We start from the raw sequence: 16,481 nt of genomic DNA, 5'->3' as shown, positions 1-16,481 counted from the left end.
GAACTGCTCATTTTCATGTCTTGAGCAGTTATACTTTGAATAACAGTGAATGTTATTTAGAAATGTGCTTTTTTCAGTATTCGATTAATTCTGTTGTATGGAACAGCACAAGATTTTTTCCTTAAAGATTCAAATTAAGGTGTGTTGTCTCTGATGAAATTAAAGGAGACCAAAGTAAAATTAATAATGAAAACAAAGGTTGAATTAGACCTTTTTCCCCCCTCTCTTTGAATTTCTGTCGCTTTCTTGCTTAGTTCTCAAGTGTCCAGYTCTGCATAGAAATCCCCACAGTTGAGGCAAACAAACATTGTCACTCATACACCAGGCAGCCCGGAGGTGGCTTTCATTCCTGAAGGGGTGGTTTTATTCTGGTTTCTGTGCAGGTTTTTGACCAAACTATAGTTCCTGCTATTTTTGTTTTGTTCCATTACCAGTCACTTGCAGGTAAATGCAAAAGCAAGTTATTCTGGCTCGTAAGGCAGTTGTACTGGTATTTTCTCCTCTCCTTTCTGTTATTCCTGACTTCTCCTTTCTTAGCTCTGGTAGGTACAACTTCCCTTTCTTTTAAATAGCGTAGCAGTGCAGGGCCTAACCCAAAATTTACCTTCCCTGAAAGTCTTTCTTCAGCAGAGCTGAAAATAATTAAAGCAACTAAGGACAACTTGGCCATGTAGCCAACCATCATCCATGCTCTGTGACAGATCCTGGTGGGGTTTATCCTTGTTCAGATTAGCAAAACTCTCCCACTTTATTCTTTGAAGAATAAAGTGTGCATCACAAAACCTTGCATCTTTAATAGCTGTTTAATTTTGGCACCAACTCCAATATGTGTTAGTACATGGTAAAGTTTGTTGTAGCAAGTGAGAATCTCTGAAGTTTTGCTTCAGTGATCTGAACGGAAAAAGATGGTCTGTACAGTATTCGTTAGATCATCCTTAATTTTTAAGTTTGACTTTTTTTCCTCTTGGTGAAAGACTAAGCACTTCGGATTTCCTTAAGAAATATTTGTTAATGGGATTTTGGATTAGCAGCTTAGAGACTGATTCTTCAGTCCTGCTAGAAGCAACCGTCGGCAACTACAGTTCTCAGGTCTGATATTTTTGTCCAGCTCCATAAAGAAAGGCTAATGCAATAGGAGAGTCCTAAATTTTTTTGCAACCTATTTTTATTTATTTTCCATATATATATATATATATATATGGAAAACAAAGTCATGTTGTTGAAATGTGAACAGTGCTGTATTTAAAAGCAGGCGTTTGGAGATCTCCGAAAGCACGCTTGAATGTGAAGGTTTCTGTTCTTGTAGGTGCTGAGGGCTGTTGCCTGCTACTTCCGAAGGCCTTGGCTGCTTTCATCTTGCTCGCCCTGGTCATCCTGGGGTTGTTTTGGAGCAAACACTCCAGTTTTGCCATGGAGATCCACGGGAAATATGTATTTTCCACACACGATATACTTCTAGTTTTTTGGCCAGATGAGCGGAGGAGTGGCTCAGGAGCTCCTCGCTCCTCTCGCGCCGAGTGCGAGGCGTGTGGGCAGCCGGCAGCACTGAGTGCCACTTGCAGCGGCAGGGCGGCCATGAGGCCGCGCGCCGGGAGGGCCCCGCTGCGGTGCAGGCCTCGGCTCTGGCCCACGCTGCTCACGGGCCCGTTATCGGGCTCCACTGCCTGCCTTGCTCCCGGGCACAGGCGGAGAGCTGGCATCATCCGGGGAACCATAATCCGTAGGCTGGAAGGGTTGGCTGAAGCTTGGCTCAGACAAAGAGACACTCTAAATCCTTCTTCCAAAGGTGTTAGAAAGTACTTGAAAATAAGAACATGAATATGCTCAAAGAGAACGTACTCCATTCACTGACATACAAAATTTAAGCATAGTAATCTTGCCACGCTTTTTTTTGTATAAGCTTAACAAACTTCTAAAGGTACATGGGAATTCTTGCAGCATTTTTTTTTTCCCCTTGCATCGCTCTTTGGTCAGCTGTGGCAGGAGTAACTCATGAAGTCGGACAGATCGTACATTTCTAGCAGGATACAGTTGATACTGGGATTTGAGAGCATCTGCCAGTGCAAATATTTAAAGAATGTGAAAAACTTAGCAAAGGAGGGGAAAAAATGTAACATGGATCCTTTTTATTTTTTCCTTTGGCCAAGGCTGAAAATACTCTCATGTCAACTTGTCAACTTCCTTTGACTCATTGGCTCTCTATATTTTTCCTTCCACTTGACTAAATCAGACCAGTTGGATTTTAAATCTATCAAGTCTATCAAGATTAGTGAGCAGCAGAGCCTATGAAGAGTATAGTTGTTCACGCACATAAACTGGTCAGAAATCCCCTCTGAAGGGGTGAGTAAAACTTACAGAATTTATGATGGGTGAACAGTGTAGGTGCTAGAAAGGCACCTACTTGGAATAATACAAGTTGGACACTAAAGGAAGCATTTTAAAAATCTTCAAGTAAGGCAGGGGTAACATAAACCATGGAAATTACGTTTATTTCAGARTCCCCCTGTACTGCTGCATGGAGGTAGGGGTGCCCCAGCTCACTGTGTCTTCACATGCAGTTGCCCTCGGAAAGGGAGAAGAGGAGAATTGAGGAAGAGGCAAAGTAAGCATGGAAAGGAGTCGAGGGAGATGCTCTGCGCAATAAGTTTAGATTAAAATCAGTTCAAAATACAAGTTTGTGGTTCCAGTTAAACACCATGTTTCCACTTACACCACTTTACAACTACCACCCTTGACATTTTCTGAAACAAAGAAATTTGCTCCCATGTTTTCACATTTTTTGGGGGGGTGAGAAAGGAGGTAAGTTGTTTATTTTTATCGCAAAGTATGTGAGATCTTCCTCACTGTTTATGTGAATGACACTTGACCGTCCCTTATTATTTGTATGGCTCAGCTTTCCCTCAGTTTATAGTTCAGCTTCTGGTGTAAATTATTTTACACTGATGCTCGCTCAAACTTTCTGTTTTCACTTTGCGTTGTCAGCTTGGCATTAGAGAAATGCAGTTTATTTTGAGAGAATTCCCGTCTGCTGAAATAGTGCAACTTGTCTGAGTATGGGAGGTAGTTCCTAAGACGTGTGTTTTGAGCTCATATATAGTTGCTGCTCTTTGCAAATAGTTGTATGTGACTCTCTCATCTCCTGTGTGAAACAGAAAAACTGCCACGTGGCTTGGGTTTTTTTTTTCCAAGGGCCTGTCAGACTTTCAAATATTAGAGTACTCTTTATAAGCTGCTTTACAAATAAGGAATAGGATAAGAATTATCCAGAGCTTTGGCAGAAAATTAAAGTGTAATAAATTTATGGCAGTCACAGCTGTGCTTTGAAGTAATATAAGTAATGAAGGAATGTGATAGTTTGTTTTGTGAGGCTTCTGGATCTCACCTGTACAGTTCAAAATCAGGAGTCGTTTAGTGGAATTTCAATGGAATATTGGAAGTAATGATGACAAATTAGCCTAAACAATTGAAAAATTCAGGGCTGTTTTTCCTCAGCCAAGCGTAGGTGTATAGGAGAGTGTGTAAAATGAGTTAGGTTTAGCTTTCACTGAGCTGATTTTATTTTCAGAGTGACAGTTGTACAGSAGCAGCTGTATTGGAGCTAATTATAACTAATGTTTAGCTGTATTACATGGGGCCTTTAAGCAATATCAGTGTTTCAAATTACAATTCTAGATGTTCACAAAGCTCTTTTTTATGATGGTTTTGCAGTGTAATATAGTATTTTAAAAACGTACTGGGTCTTTTCGGGAGAGATCAACAATTATAGTAAATTGACTTCAGTGAGATWGTCCCTCTATTCACTGGTAAAATGTGTGGCTCTCCAGGTCAACTTCTGTATTAAATCTCTCCTTTTATAAATATGTGCATACGTGCTTAAGGTCTATCTCTTGTCCGTTTAGGAGGAGTTTTGCTAAAATGGATCTGATTTTTATTATGGCTTCTCAGGAGTAGTTAGCAGCATAAACATAAAAATGTGYATTTGCAAAAGAAATGTGCATGGCTTCTACAGAAAGCTCTCCATCATTTGGGGTGTTTGTCACAAAATAGATCTATGCTTTTAGCTGATAGATTATTTTAGTAAACAGCATCTTCAGTCCTTATGGCCTCTGCATTTTTCATCTATTTTTGTTTAGTTTATGGTACCTTAGACATTTTCAGAACTATTAAAACAATCTTTCATAGCTTTGATTATGAAGCATATGCTGTCCTACATGTTGCTTGTGGTAGATGCTATAATAATTTATTTTTTCCCATTGTTTTTGAGCATTTTTACATACCTTATTACGGACTCCAAAATAAGAATAACCAGGTGTAAGAAAGTGCAAGTCAGTGCATTTTAAAGTGATAAAGACTTGTATTCTCTTTCTTCCTCAAGTAGTTACTAGAACAAGGACTGCAGCACTGGAAGAAATGAACTTGGGCAAYCTCTAAGATCCTATTGCACAGGCAGAAATTTACTGTGAGAGAAGGTGACACAATTGCCTCAAGCTGCAGAGCTTTTCATATATTAACTTGCTTAAGTGCAACTGCTGTTTATGGTGGCTTGCTTCAAATTCTATAGGGACTTGTTATAAAGTGGACATTAGGGAATGCCTATAAATAAATAAAAGGCTTGATTGCTTTGATTTTTTCCCCCACTTTGTTTTTGAGTTAAAACTTACTCATACAGCCAAATGACTCTGTTTCCTTTCCACATGCAGATGGAGTGATGGAAAGAAATGATCTTTTTAAAATAGCCCTATAATGTCATTTAGGGAGCATGACAGTCAGTTACTGACAGAGGGTGAATGAGGGAGAAAAATGAAGGAAAGTAATTGGGAACAAGTCTAGGGCAAAGATGACTGGAAGTTTGATAACTTACAGTAAAGAAAAAATAACTTGGAGCATGACATGCTCCAAGTCTTATATTTATTAAAAGCTCCTTGTGGCAAAACTCTGCTTTCTGTCCATTACGTTGTACTGGCATGGTGGCTGTAAAAACATGAGCCTCTGAATTCATCATTTAAGATTAATTGCACTTACTTCATCAGATATAACATCAAATCACTGAAGCCTTCTTGAAATGCTGGGAGATTAATAACTCTTGTGTTACAAATGTACAAATCCGCTAGGAATGGAAATGATCACTATGTAGTGTTTTATAATATGCATTTTAAAGTCAGAAGGTTTTCTTCTCTGATGATGTACTGTGTATTCATACTTGACCAGCTTTCATATTCACTGTTAACTGGATCACACTCGCTTTTTATGCAGACCAGAAAATATGCTGTTCAATCCAAATGGCACGTAAACTTCCAATATAATTTTAAATTGAACAGGCAACTGGTATCTTGATTCCTTGATTTCTYCATTCTAGTGAAACTTGCTTTTTACATGACTACCTTAAGGACAAGGAGAAAATAACTGTCTATTAATGTTTTTTTTTTAATTTTTTTTTTTAACATGGGTGTTCTTATGTCTTATTAAGAGCAAAAATCTGTTGGAGGTAGCTTTAGCAATAGACAACTAAACCATATTTTTCAGATCATCTTCATTAAAATTCTAAATGCACTTTCCAGCATTATTTAAGTCCTAATTGAATTCTCCCTTATTGCAAAAGGGGCAGAGGAGAGGTCTGCCCTCTGTATCTGTCGCTGTTTGCTCTTTTGTTCTGTGCCCTTTCCTTCTGTGCTCCTGACAAGCCTTTGCTTGCAGCCCGCTCGTGGCTCTGCCCGTAGCAGGAACAAGCAAAGACAGTAGCTCAGCTGAAATGTTAGCCTCTACTGCCCACGCAAACTCGTGAGCTCTCTGCCTCTACTTAGGAGTAACTGGAAGTTTGGAAGGAAAAATGACATCTAGAAGACAGTTAGGTCCCCTGTTAAGTTTCTGCTGTCCTTCATTTTTRTCCAATATGTCAAATGGAAGAGAAGAACAAAGAGGGCAAGGCTGAGCTCTTTCTCCTGCGCAGCACGTTTCTTGGGCATAGTACGATGCTGGGTTGTGTGGCCTGATGAGCAGTGGCAGTCACCACAGGGGGAGAACTTGAGGAGGCAGAATGTGCCAGCTCTAACTGTTCTGGATCAGTTTGATGTGGGACAGTTGGCTCTCTGGGAGTGCTTGGATGGAGATTTGCAGCCCCCTGTGAAAGATGCTTACTTTTGCCAACTGTGGGGACTTCTTCAGGACCCAAATCCTACTGCTCTCCTTTTGTGCTCAGTGCTTCCAAAGGATATGGGACTTTTATAATGGACTGGTATTTCCACTCATTATTTCCTCATCCCAGTGCAAACGTTTCAGCCTTAGAGGCACTGGAAGGCCTTTTTTACCTTTTTGGAAGATATTTTCATTCGATTGCACATGCAGAGCATAGGTGCTGCTTCATGCTGGCCCATTTAGAAGCACAGCTAAAAGGGACGATGGAGCACGACCGCTGCAAATCGTAATGAAATTGTTGTCTGTTGCTTGTGGAACTGGATGTGCTGCTTTCCTGGCTCGTGAGGCCATGTTMTAGATGCTTAGACACTGGTAAGAAATGCTCTAGACGGGAGTGCACAATATCTCAGCAGAATGTCCCGTGCAGTCAGAAAAGGGAGGGCAGAAGCAAATTGCCTTCCTGTGCTGATGACCAGGTCAACTGCAACTAATACAAYGTCACCATGCTAACGTGTCTCTGGTTATTAATAGGAGTTGATAGTGCAGTAGTGATGAATTATTTTCAAACAGGACTATCTGCATTTCCTGCCTGTTCAACTTTTGGAGGAGCCTCCAAGTTGCCCGAGCTGTGATGCTTGTGTGGTGCAATCCCACTCACCGTCCCTGTGCTGTTGGGTTGCAGTCCTTGGAGCTTTGCAAGAAGAGAAACCCTGGAACAACCCACGATGCTGGAGCTGRAAAGGAAAATGTAGAAGGCCCAGCTACTTGCTGTGCCGGTGTTAGTTGGCCATGTTTGTTTCCCTCCACCTTCTATCCACTTCACTGTGACAAATTTCCAAAACGGTCTTTCTGCCTTCTCTGTGAGCTGCAAAGGTGTCTCCTAAATGTCTTTTCTGGGCCCTGTTCCGCTATAACAAAGCGGGGATGTGGGTGGCTGACTTGTTCATGGAGGGAAGCAGCTCCTGGATTAGTAAACGCCTGCGCGCTCCAGCGGGAGGTCCTTGGAGGACACTGCTAGGAGGTGTGATCCCTAAGGTGAGTCAGCAGTAAGCAGAGAAAGGCTCTGGGAAAGGAGGGAGACTTGAGTTCCGCTGCTCAGCAGCAGCATCCGTGCCAGCTGGTGCAGGAGCGGACAAGGCATTCCCTTCATCTTGCAGGACGGGGACCAAACTGCACTGCTGTCTGTAAGTTGCCTTCTTGCGATGCCTGTGGACAAGGATAAAGAGCACTGCTGAACTAGAAGACTTCTGCAGCGCTCCCTCCTGAGCTGTAAACAATTTCAGTGCCTTGGGCTGTTTACCTTATGAAAGCAGCTAGCCAGCATATGGGTTTTTTTTTAGTTGTTTTTATTCTCTTTCTATACTTGCTTCCTCGCATATCATATATTGGATGCAGTCCATTTAATTTTTATCCTACACGGGCAAACTCAARCTTGGACTGCCCAGCTTTCTTCACAGGAGGGCAAGGGAAGAGAAAATGAATGGGATCAGAGCAGGCATAAAGATGACAACCTCAGCTGACTGCTGGAATTGCAGCTGGAATGTTGTGGAATTTGATACAGATGGAAAGTAGCAGTCTAAAAGTGCAAAATTTCCAGTGTGGGAGCCATTTTGAGGAGACTGTGTGGGTGGAGAATGGTGTTAAATGCCAAGCRGGCAAGCGGAGCAGAGCCTCTTTCCAGCCAGTAACTGACAGCTAGCAATGCAAAAAAGGTAATGCAAGTGTCCTCACACAGCTTTTTTGTAATAAATCACTAATAGTTATGGGTAAAGCTCAATTCCTTGGAATGTGCCGGTTTCTTGTCCATGGAGTTTTTCTCTGCAGTAGTTTGGATAAGATTCCTTRATGTTCTTCTTGTGGTCAGATGGTTCGTGCTGCTCCAGAATCTTTTCTTGGTCAGACTATTTGGCATGCAGCAGGTCAAAAGTGGTTTTAAATACCTTGGATAACTGTCATTTTTTCAGTTTAATCGTGGCATTACTTACAAAAACAGAGCTGTGCTCCTTGTAGTATGAGCAGGTAGTACTAATGCAGCCAAAGCACCTCATCTGCTTCTTTGTCCCCAGGTCCCCCGGAGAAGCTCTGATGCCTTGGTTTGGCATCAGGCCCAGGGATGGGTCTTTCCCTTTCTCTTGCTGCAGACACATTTTGCCTGTGATCATATGGCTCCCCTTCCAAATAAGAGCGAGCGTGCACTTCTCCAGGAAGACTGCTAAATGTAACGGGGAAAAAAACGCCTTGGAGCATTTCATGGCTTAATGCTTCCCTCAGCCACATTTAACTACTGCATCACAGAGAGAAATAATGAAATATCTTTCTTTTGGTCTAAGTAGGGATTCTTTGGAATTCTTTTTTGCTGCAAGGAAGCGAGTCACTGCCTCTTCCTCCTCTTGCAATGCCATGGAAGGCATCAGCTGGTGGGGAGGATGTTCCAGCAAACAGCATCACATTGTAGCACTATTGCTTTTCACTATTTCAATATATTATATTTTCCTCTATAGTATCAGGTATCATTAATATCCTTTCATGAGAACCTTAATAAGTAATGTTTTGACTCACTAGTACTTTCTCTAATATGTATATACATACATATGTATATGTGCATGTTTATACACACAAGCTTCCTTCTAGCCTTGATCAACAAGTGCAGCGTCCATTGCACTTAACGTTGCAGCTTTCCCTCTAGCAGTATACTTTGCCCCAGACATTGCCTTATTCTGGAATCAAGGTGTTCACCTGGAGTGAGACTGTTTGCAGAGGAAATACTACCCYGTTGGCAGAGGACAGTACATCATTTGCCTACGACAGCCAGACTTGAAAGCAGAACTTTCTCTTTTTCGAAAGTTGCTATTTCTGTGAGTTTTTTTTTTTTTCTTTACACTGTTGTTCAGGTGCAAACCATAGCTCTGCCATTCTCGCCTCCTACTTCACCCTTTGTAGAAAATATCTGCAGACATGGAGAATGATTACTGGAAGGATGTGAGTTCAGGGACCATCATCTTGTCCCGCACTTTTTCCAGGCTTTTCTTTGAGAGACAAGCACTTCAATCAGTTTTTATTTAAACTATGAGCAGTTAGTTTTTGAGGGAAGAGCAGGAATAAGCAAACTTCAAACTGGAGRAAAAAAAGGCACTGATAAAGGCACTGGTAAAGTGGAACCTGTTCCACTTCAGTCTTTACTTAATCATTTCCTAGCAGGTTGCTTTCCTTTGGGAAGAGGCTGCAATAACTTTCCAAAGGCAGTTTCTTGCCTTGGGAGTACATGCCAATACTTAGGTTGCCCGGAAGCTAAACATATGGAAGAAGAGGGGAAGGTCAGCATTTTTTTTTTTTTTTTAATGGTCACCAAGTATTAAGGGGTACTTAGCTGCTTGTTGATCAAATGCAGTTCTCAAATGACCTGGAAATGTATCTGTTCTTCAAGGCAGATCCATGCCCATTGGGCAGGAATCACTGAAATGAATGGCCCACACTTTTCTTCCTCTATCTGAGAGTTTAGGAGAACCTGMCAAAGCAGTTTATTATTTCTCTATATTACTAGTTCGGGTCAAATTTGAACTATGTAGAGGTCATTAGTAGCAAGCAAGTTTTTCTTTCATTTCGGAGGGATTTAGCTATCAAAGAGCTATCAGAAAATCTCAGCTGCAATGGGAGCAAGTTAGCTCCGGGCAGGCAGATGTAAGTCACKATCCCTGGGCTTTTATTGCTCCAGGAGAACCTTTTTGTTCATTTGCATCCTCCATGGAAATTTTTCCAGTGCTCCTGCCCTGTAGGCTGCAAGAATCTCTCTCCACAGCATTTAGGAAGCCCCTGCCAGCCGTGGCCATAGAGCAGGGCTGTTTTGTAGGCAGCGCGTAGCAGAGCTGGATGTGGCTCAGGCCAGCAAGCTTGCCGCATCCATAGGTGGCTTCCTATAGGGAGAATCCACACAGCAGCACATGTGGTAATGACCTCTGTGAGGTAATTACCTCGCAGGTAATAGGTAATGAGAGAAGGACACGTGAGAGAAGGACACRTCCTCCTACAGCGGGAATTTCAGAGCAACGCTGGGACCGAGGCAGCAGCTGGAAAGCTCTTGGAGAGACAGAGGCAGCTTGGGTGCAGAAACACCAGGAACTATTAACCCCAGAYTGCTGCTCACGAGTAGTGACAGGAGATCTGCCTTCCGCGGAGCTCTGGGTGGCAGATACAGGCCTTGAGGGTGGAGGACATGGTTTGGATGGAGGGGTTTGGTGTTCCTGCGAGTTTGTTSGAGGCGAAAGGCCAGGGCGAGGGCCCGTGGCGCTCGCGTGGCGCGCGGCCGGCCGCGCCGTGTCTCCGCCATGTCCCCTCCTCGCCCGGCCGCCRTCGCCAGCCGCACTGACTCACGCGCACCTGCGACTCACGGTTCCTCCCGTTTCCTTCCTGCCGCCCGCAGCGCTAACTCACCGCGGGCGCCTTCCAGCCGTGACCTTTTCGTGCCGCTCCCAACGGCGGCCATCTCTCCCTGCCGAATCCGAGCGGGCGGCCGCCGCGGTGACGATCCCGCGGTGCTGCCGGCCTCTTCCAACCTGCCTGTTCTGGAGGGAGAGCAGTCGGAAAAGTCCCCCGCTCCTCTCTACCTGAATACAGAAGACTCTGCTTAAATACAGAATATAGGGAATAACAACTTATAAAAGGAGCTTTATTGTTYTGTTTGCTTGTTTTTCCCCCCTCTGGTTTTCAGGGTCAGTACCTTTTACAAGTGGTTATGTTATGGGGAAAAGCCATGTCTCTGCACTGGTAGTTTTACTGGTGGCATACCTGCTTAGACATGCAGGAAATAGCCTCTAACAAGTTAAAAAAACCCTACATTATATTTAGGCTTCAGTAGGACATTAAATGAGTTAGCAGCAACAAATGGTCTGTGGTTAGTTCGATCACTTCCTTTGCTACAGAAAAACAATCATCGAGTTTTTGAAGGCTTATTCGAACGTGACGGGGACAGCCCCTGAGCAGCACTAGCAGGAACATCCACTGCTGATCATCTTCTTTGACGGGTCTTCCTTCAATCCTKCAATTGTTCTCACAGAAAGGAAATAGGACAAAAGTAGGGTTTATTTTTGAACRACGATGGCCAGCTTAAGTATTCAGCAATACAGCTGCTGGAACATTTTAGAAATGTAACATTTCATTAAAAATATATACGTTAGAATAAAACTTGGCCCAAGTAACACATGGGGAATACTAGAATGAGAAGTGAAGGCATCAAAACTCTAAGTYGCTTTGTCTTACAAGAATAGTCTACTTGCCATAAGAAAATGAGATGGAGTTGGACTATCTGAAAGTTCTTTTTTCCTTTCTTTAAAATTCAGTGAGATTTGGATTTTAAACTATTCTGCATGCAAAACTGTCCTCTTTAGGTTTGTGAATTGAGCATGTGCAACTGCCCTTTCCCTTCAAAAGTCCTCAGAATCTCTCTGCAAGCATTTAGTAATAGAAGCTGCAACCGTTTTTCTTTGCAAGCACGTAATTCCCAGAAGCTTGCTGAAAACTTTGGCCTTGTTCAGCAAACGGCCTCTTGGGGTGTTCTGCAGGGGCAGAGGTCTAAAATGAAGGCAGTCTGCCCAGATTCAGTGTTCCCTTGGGGCTTCTCCCCTTCCAAGACTTCTCTTTGTGGGCAGGTGTTAGATTCTTCACCTACCTGGCATCRTCACCAGCGTGCAAGAAACTCTGCAGAAGATGAATGTGACCCATTCACCACTGACCCACGCTGGAGACGCTCMGGAGGAATGAGCAAAAGCTGCCAGGTTTCCAGGGTAGGAAGTCCTGCGAAATCAGATGTTAGGATCCCGGAGCGTAGCTGGGGGTCTGCTCTGTGCAAGGCACTCTCTGTGGGCTTGCGTTGCTGCTGCACTGCGTTTTTTGAAAGCTTTCAAAGAGGAAGCCTCCTGATTGCTAGAAGAGATCGTCACCTTTGCTAATGATAACAGGCTTTCAGTGTGTTGTCTTTGCACTACGGGGAAAAAAAAATCTGCCTTGGTCACTGGTCTTCATTGCAGATAAATGTTGCTTGCTACGTTTCCGTCTTGGGACAGGACTTGATCCTGACTTCATGTAAGCTCTTTGTCAGATGTTTTTGCATTTCCCTCTTTTATGATGAGTGAGCCCTAAGTTTATCCTTTTCTGTGATTTGTGTGTGGGTTTTTGAGCGTGTGTGTGTGTGAATTTCCCTCTATTGCTGGTCATTCGCCAAGTATCTATATGAGGAAACCAGACATTTGTCACTGAGAAAGTGTCTGCATTTTCAGAGATTCTCTTCTTAAACTCCTAGCACCTAGGTGTCTGTTCGTTCTTTTTTATTTGTGTCCTTTGTCTTATTTTTTCCTTTAAGCCAAAAATCTCCTGGRACAGCTGTAAGAAAAGTGGTGAACAGGACTAAACTCAAGGGAAGAAACAGAGCAGTCACTGTGTTCTTTTCAATCTCATTTCTGTTGTGTTTAATTTAAAGACTAACATATTGGATCTGCAGGAGTAGCTGGAAATATTGAGGGTAACTGACAGAAAATTTCACTACTAACGAATAATTATCATCTATAAAGTCTTCCAAAGAAATATTTCTGTCAAGCGAATAACCTATTTGCAAGAAGAATTTTGGCAAGCGTCGCATAAACCACGAACATGTGTTCGGTTAAAAGGAGGCACATTGTATTAATGAGCACATTTCAGTTGGGTATTCAGAAGTACATTTATTTAACAGATTATATTCCTTTAGCAGACCATTCCTAAGGGTTTGCTTTCGGCGCCGTTGCTGCTTTTGCTATTACCAGCCTTGCCTTACGTGTGAGCTCATATCTCGGCTCAGCTGAAGAGGTGTCTGCATCAAGCAAAGGCAGAAGAGCGGGTGCTCTGTTCCCTTGCTGCTTCTTGTGGGGATATTGGATTAATGCTATAACACTTTGAAGGCACGACACAGAATTAGATGGTTTTGACCACCGTCTGACACCTGTGCTTCCAAAGGGGCTCCAAACCCTGGGATGCTTTTACAGCATGCACTCCCTTAGTGAATGGAGAAGAAGCAACTGGTAGCAGCTGAAGGGGAACATGGTTTTATTGCAGCAGGAGTTCAAAGCATGCTGTCAATGCACAGGCATGCTTTTCTCCTTGAATTTTGAATTCTGTTATTTACATGTTTTTGGAATGAGCTTGTGCTTGTGCATGGTTTTCTCCATGAACTGGACCACCAGGTATTTGTGGTCCACCAACTCCTGCTTGCCAGAAAATCTGTCGTGGGGGATGCATCATTTTCTGGATAGGCATTCAGTGATTAGCAGGGAATTACTTAAAGCTCCAAATTTGTTTGCATTTGGAAACCTAAGACTTGGGGGGATGACTCATGATCTTGAACAAGAGAAGGTGGAAAAAGGCTTAAGCAATGCACAGCACCGTGAAGTTTAGCTTGTGTTCTAACATTTTTAAGTGGTATATGAAAAAAAAAAAAAAAAGAAAAAGAACAAGAACAAGAGAAGGTGGAACGTGGAACCATCGATCTGCTGGTTCCTGGTAAAGGGTGATGCTCCTGCGAGATCTGCAGCAAASGGGATGTTGCTGCTGTCGTCTGGCTGCCCCACACAGCGACACGTGCCGGTCCCTGCGTGCGGTGTCAAGCGCTCTGGGTTGTACCAATAAACCCCGTCCATTTGCCACAGTCGTTCTGCTTCCTAAAGTCCTTGCTGCTTTCAAGGGCTTCCTACTACACTGGTTTTRCCTTAAGCTTAAGAGGATATGGAAAACATAATTTTCTAATAAAAATGTCTCGTCTTTGCGAAAATTGTAAGGAACAGACCGTCTATAAAAGGACTTTCTTCAAATTTAAGCAAGAAGAGAAATACGTGTTTTTATACAAGGATGGGATTAACTGTAAAATTTCTACCCACTTCCCCCTTTTCCATTCTGTAGCTGGCATCAAAATGAGAGCAGAAGAGAAGGGATTTTTTCCTGCGTGTTCACGCAAAGGGGATGGGAACTGTAGCATCACTACCTGTTCTTCTTAGGCTAATAAGACAAATGTTGGGGCATTTCATGGTCTGAGTTCAGTCTTTAGCCTTCGTGACACTGCTAAAAAAAAAAAAAAAAAAAAGGAAGAAAAAAAAAGGGGACTTCTATTTTTGTTTTATGGCAGCATGACTGTTGATGCTGCTGACCCACCTGGCTGCTGGAGCTCAACCTTGGTTTGTTCACACAGCAGCTCTACCAGCTGCGGCTGCATTTTCCTCATACTGTTCCACAAATAAGGCTTCACACTGACCTTTGGGGACCACACTCTTTCGAAAGGGGAGAATTTGGCCTCYGTGTTTGTTCAGCCCTTGATCTGTTTTCTAGGGTTATGCAAAATGCTGTGGCAACGTYGTCAGAGCAGCCACCGCGCACGTGAAACCCAACTCTGACCACTGCTTTTACATACAGCAAGAGGGTCTGGAGCTGGGGGCGTATGGGCAGAAAATACTTCGTGTGCCAGTACAGATGGGCACAACCGAAAGCTAATTTTATTATAATATAAGTGGTGATGTAAAAGGGGAGCATTTGCACACCTGATTTTGGTATTTCAATGGGATGCCTGCCGCCCTCGAGTGAGGGGGTAGTTAGGCTCAAATTTAGTCCTCCAAATTGTACAGAAAGTGCTCTGAGGTAGATGAGTGCCTCTGAAGGTGTGCAATGTATTAGGCTCGGGCACTTAGGTGTGAAAAGATGCCATAAAGGGCTCACTAACTAGCTACCTACCATCACTTTAACCCCTTAGCAAGTGGAAAAGGTACAGTCATTGGCTGAAAACTCCTTTGAACTGGGTGCTTTCTAAATATTTGTGAAGCTATTAGGGCATTTTATACACTTCAAACCCACTTCTTCCATTTAGTTTGCTTTCTTACTCAGTGTATCAGAATTGTGAAAAATCCCATGGGAATAATGAGCGAAGATGGGAGAAACTAGGGATTTACAGTAACCCTGTTCTCTCTCGAGTCCTTTCATCATAATCTACGCTATTATAAGCATTCCTGTATCCTGTCCACCTCTTAATGATTCATTGTAAAAATAGAAACCAAAACTTCCGCTTGCGTGGTGAGTTGCATAATTTCTCCAAAAAATTAAAGGGTTTGGAATTGTCCTGCAAAATGGCTATTCCCACGAGGCGCATATTTGTGCTTTTTTTTTTTTTTTTTTTTTTTTTTTTTTTTTTTTTTTTTTTTTATGAATGAGTGTGTTGTGGTTCGTCCTTTGCATTTACAGGAAGCAGTGATGTTGTTACTGCTCTGGGCATGGACTCCTTTTTCACGCCCCCAGACAATTCCCAGCCATGCAAGTGAGCACAGCACGTCACTGGCCATGTGTTCTCCTTACAGTTTGTAGGGAGCTCCAAAAGCTTCACCTTCTCGCAAGGAAAGGAACTTCCAGCACCATATAAAGGCACGAGTTTTCTTGTTGAGAAATCTTTTTTCTTTTTTTTTTTTTTTCTTCCCTAGCAAAGACTGTTGTTTCTGTCTTTTGGCATGTTGAAATCCCGTAACTTTTTCATTTTTCCCCAGTGTGTCTATGGACAGTGAAGTCAGGCTGCTCCCAATGTGAAAACTTGAAGCAAACTGCATCCGTAACCAAATAGGAAGTAAATCAAACAGCAAGAGTATTTTATCACCACCTCTATAATACAAAATAATGTCAAGCTGGGATGGAGTTTCAAAGGTTGGTTTCTAAATTGGGTAAGGTTTTTAGTTAGTGGAAGAACCTAATAAAGTTACATAGCCACTTGTTTATGAACAGTAATGTTTACTGTGTTTAAGCACAGTTACATAAAATATATCTTTGATTCTATTTCAGCGCAGTTTTTTTTTAGTTCTACTTCCTTTGGTTTAAAAATATACCTCAACTAGTATCGATAATAAACAAAAATGTTTTGATAATTAAAATCATACATCTGAAGTAGATCCTGTGTATTAACAATATAGTTTTAAGGTTTTGATTGTATTATAGGCTAGAACAGCATTGGAGCACAGGTTGTCTAGCAACAGCACAGCATCTGAACTTGATTTTAGGGAGGTTCTTAAGGTCTTTCTTTTTCTCCCTTTGCCCTTGTGATATTTCTTCCTTGCCCTACACTCCAGGTTAAAAAAAAAAAAAATTAATCAGCCTTTGTAGGATAATTCTCCATAATTCTATTTTCCCCTGCAGAGAACAGGAGAGTCATCACAAATCCTGATTATTAGCTTCTTTGGAAACAGGAAGAAAAGAGCAACCTGTAAAGCATTCTTTCTGAGCTAATAGAAGTCTTATTATTATTATGGTAACCCCAAGGTATGGGGTTCTGTGTGGTTTTGGAAAAAATTAGATCCCTTCCTGCA

Source organism: Nothoprocta perdicaria, unplaced genomic scaffold, assembly GCF_003342845.1.
Source record: "Nothoprocta perdicaria isolate Ctin4 unplaced genomic scaffold, notPer1 scaffold_102, whole genome shotgun sequence".
NCBI lineage: Eukaryota > Metazoa > Chordata > Aves > Tinamiformes > Tinamidae > Nothoprocta > Nothoprocta perdicaria.
Note: the sequence above shows the minus strand (reverse complement) of the source record.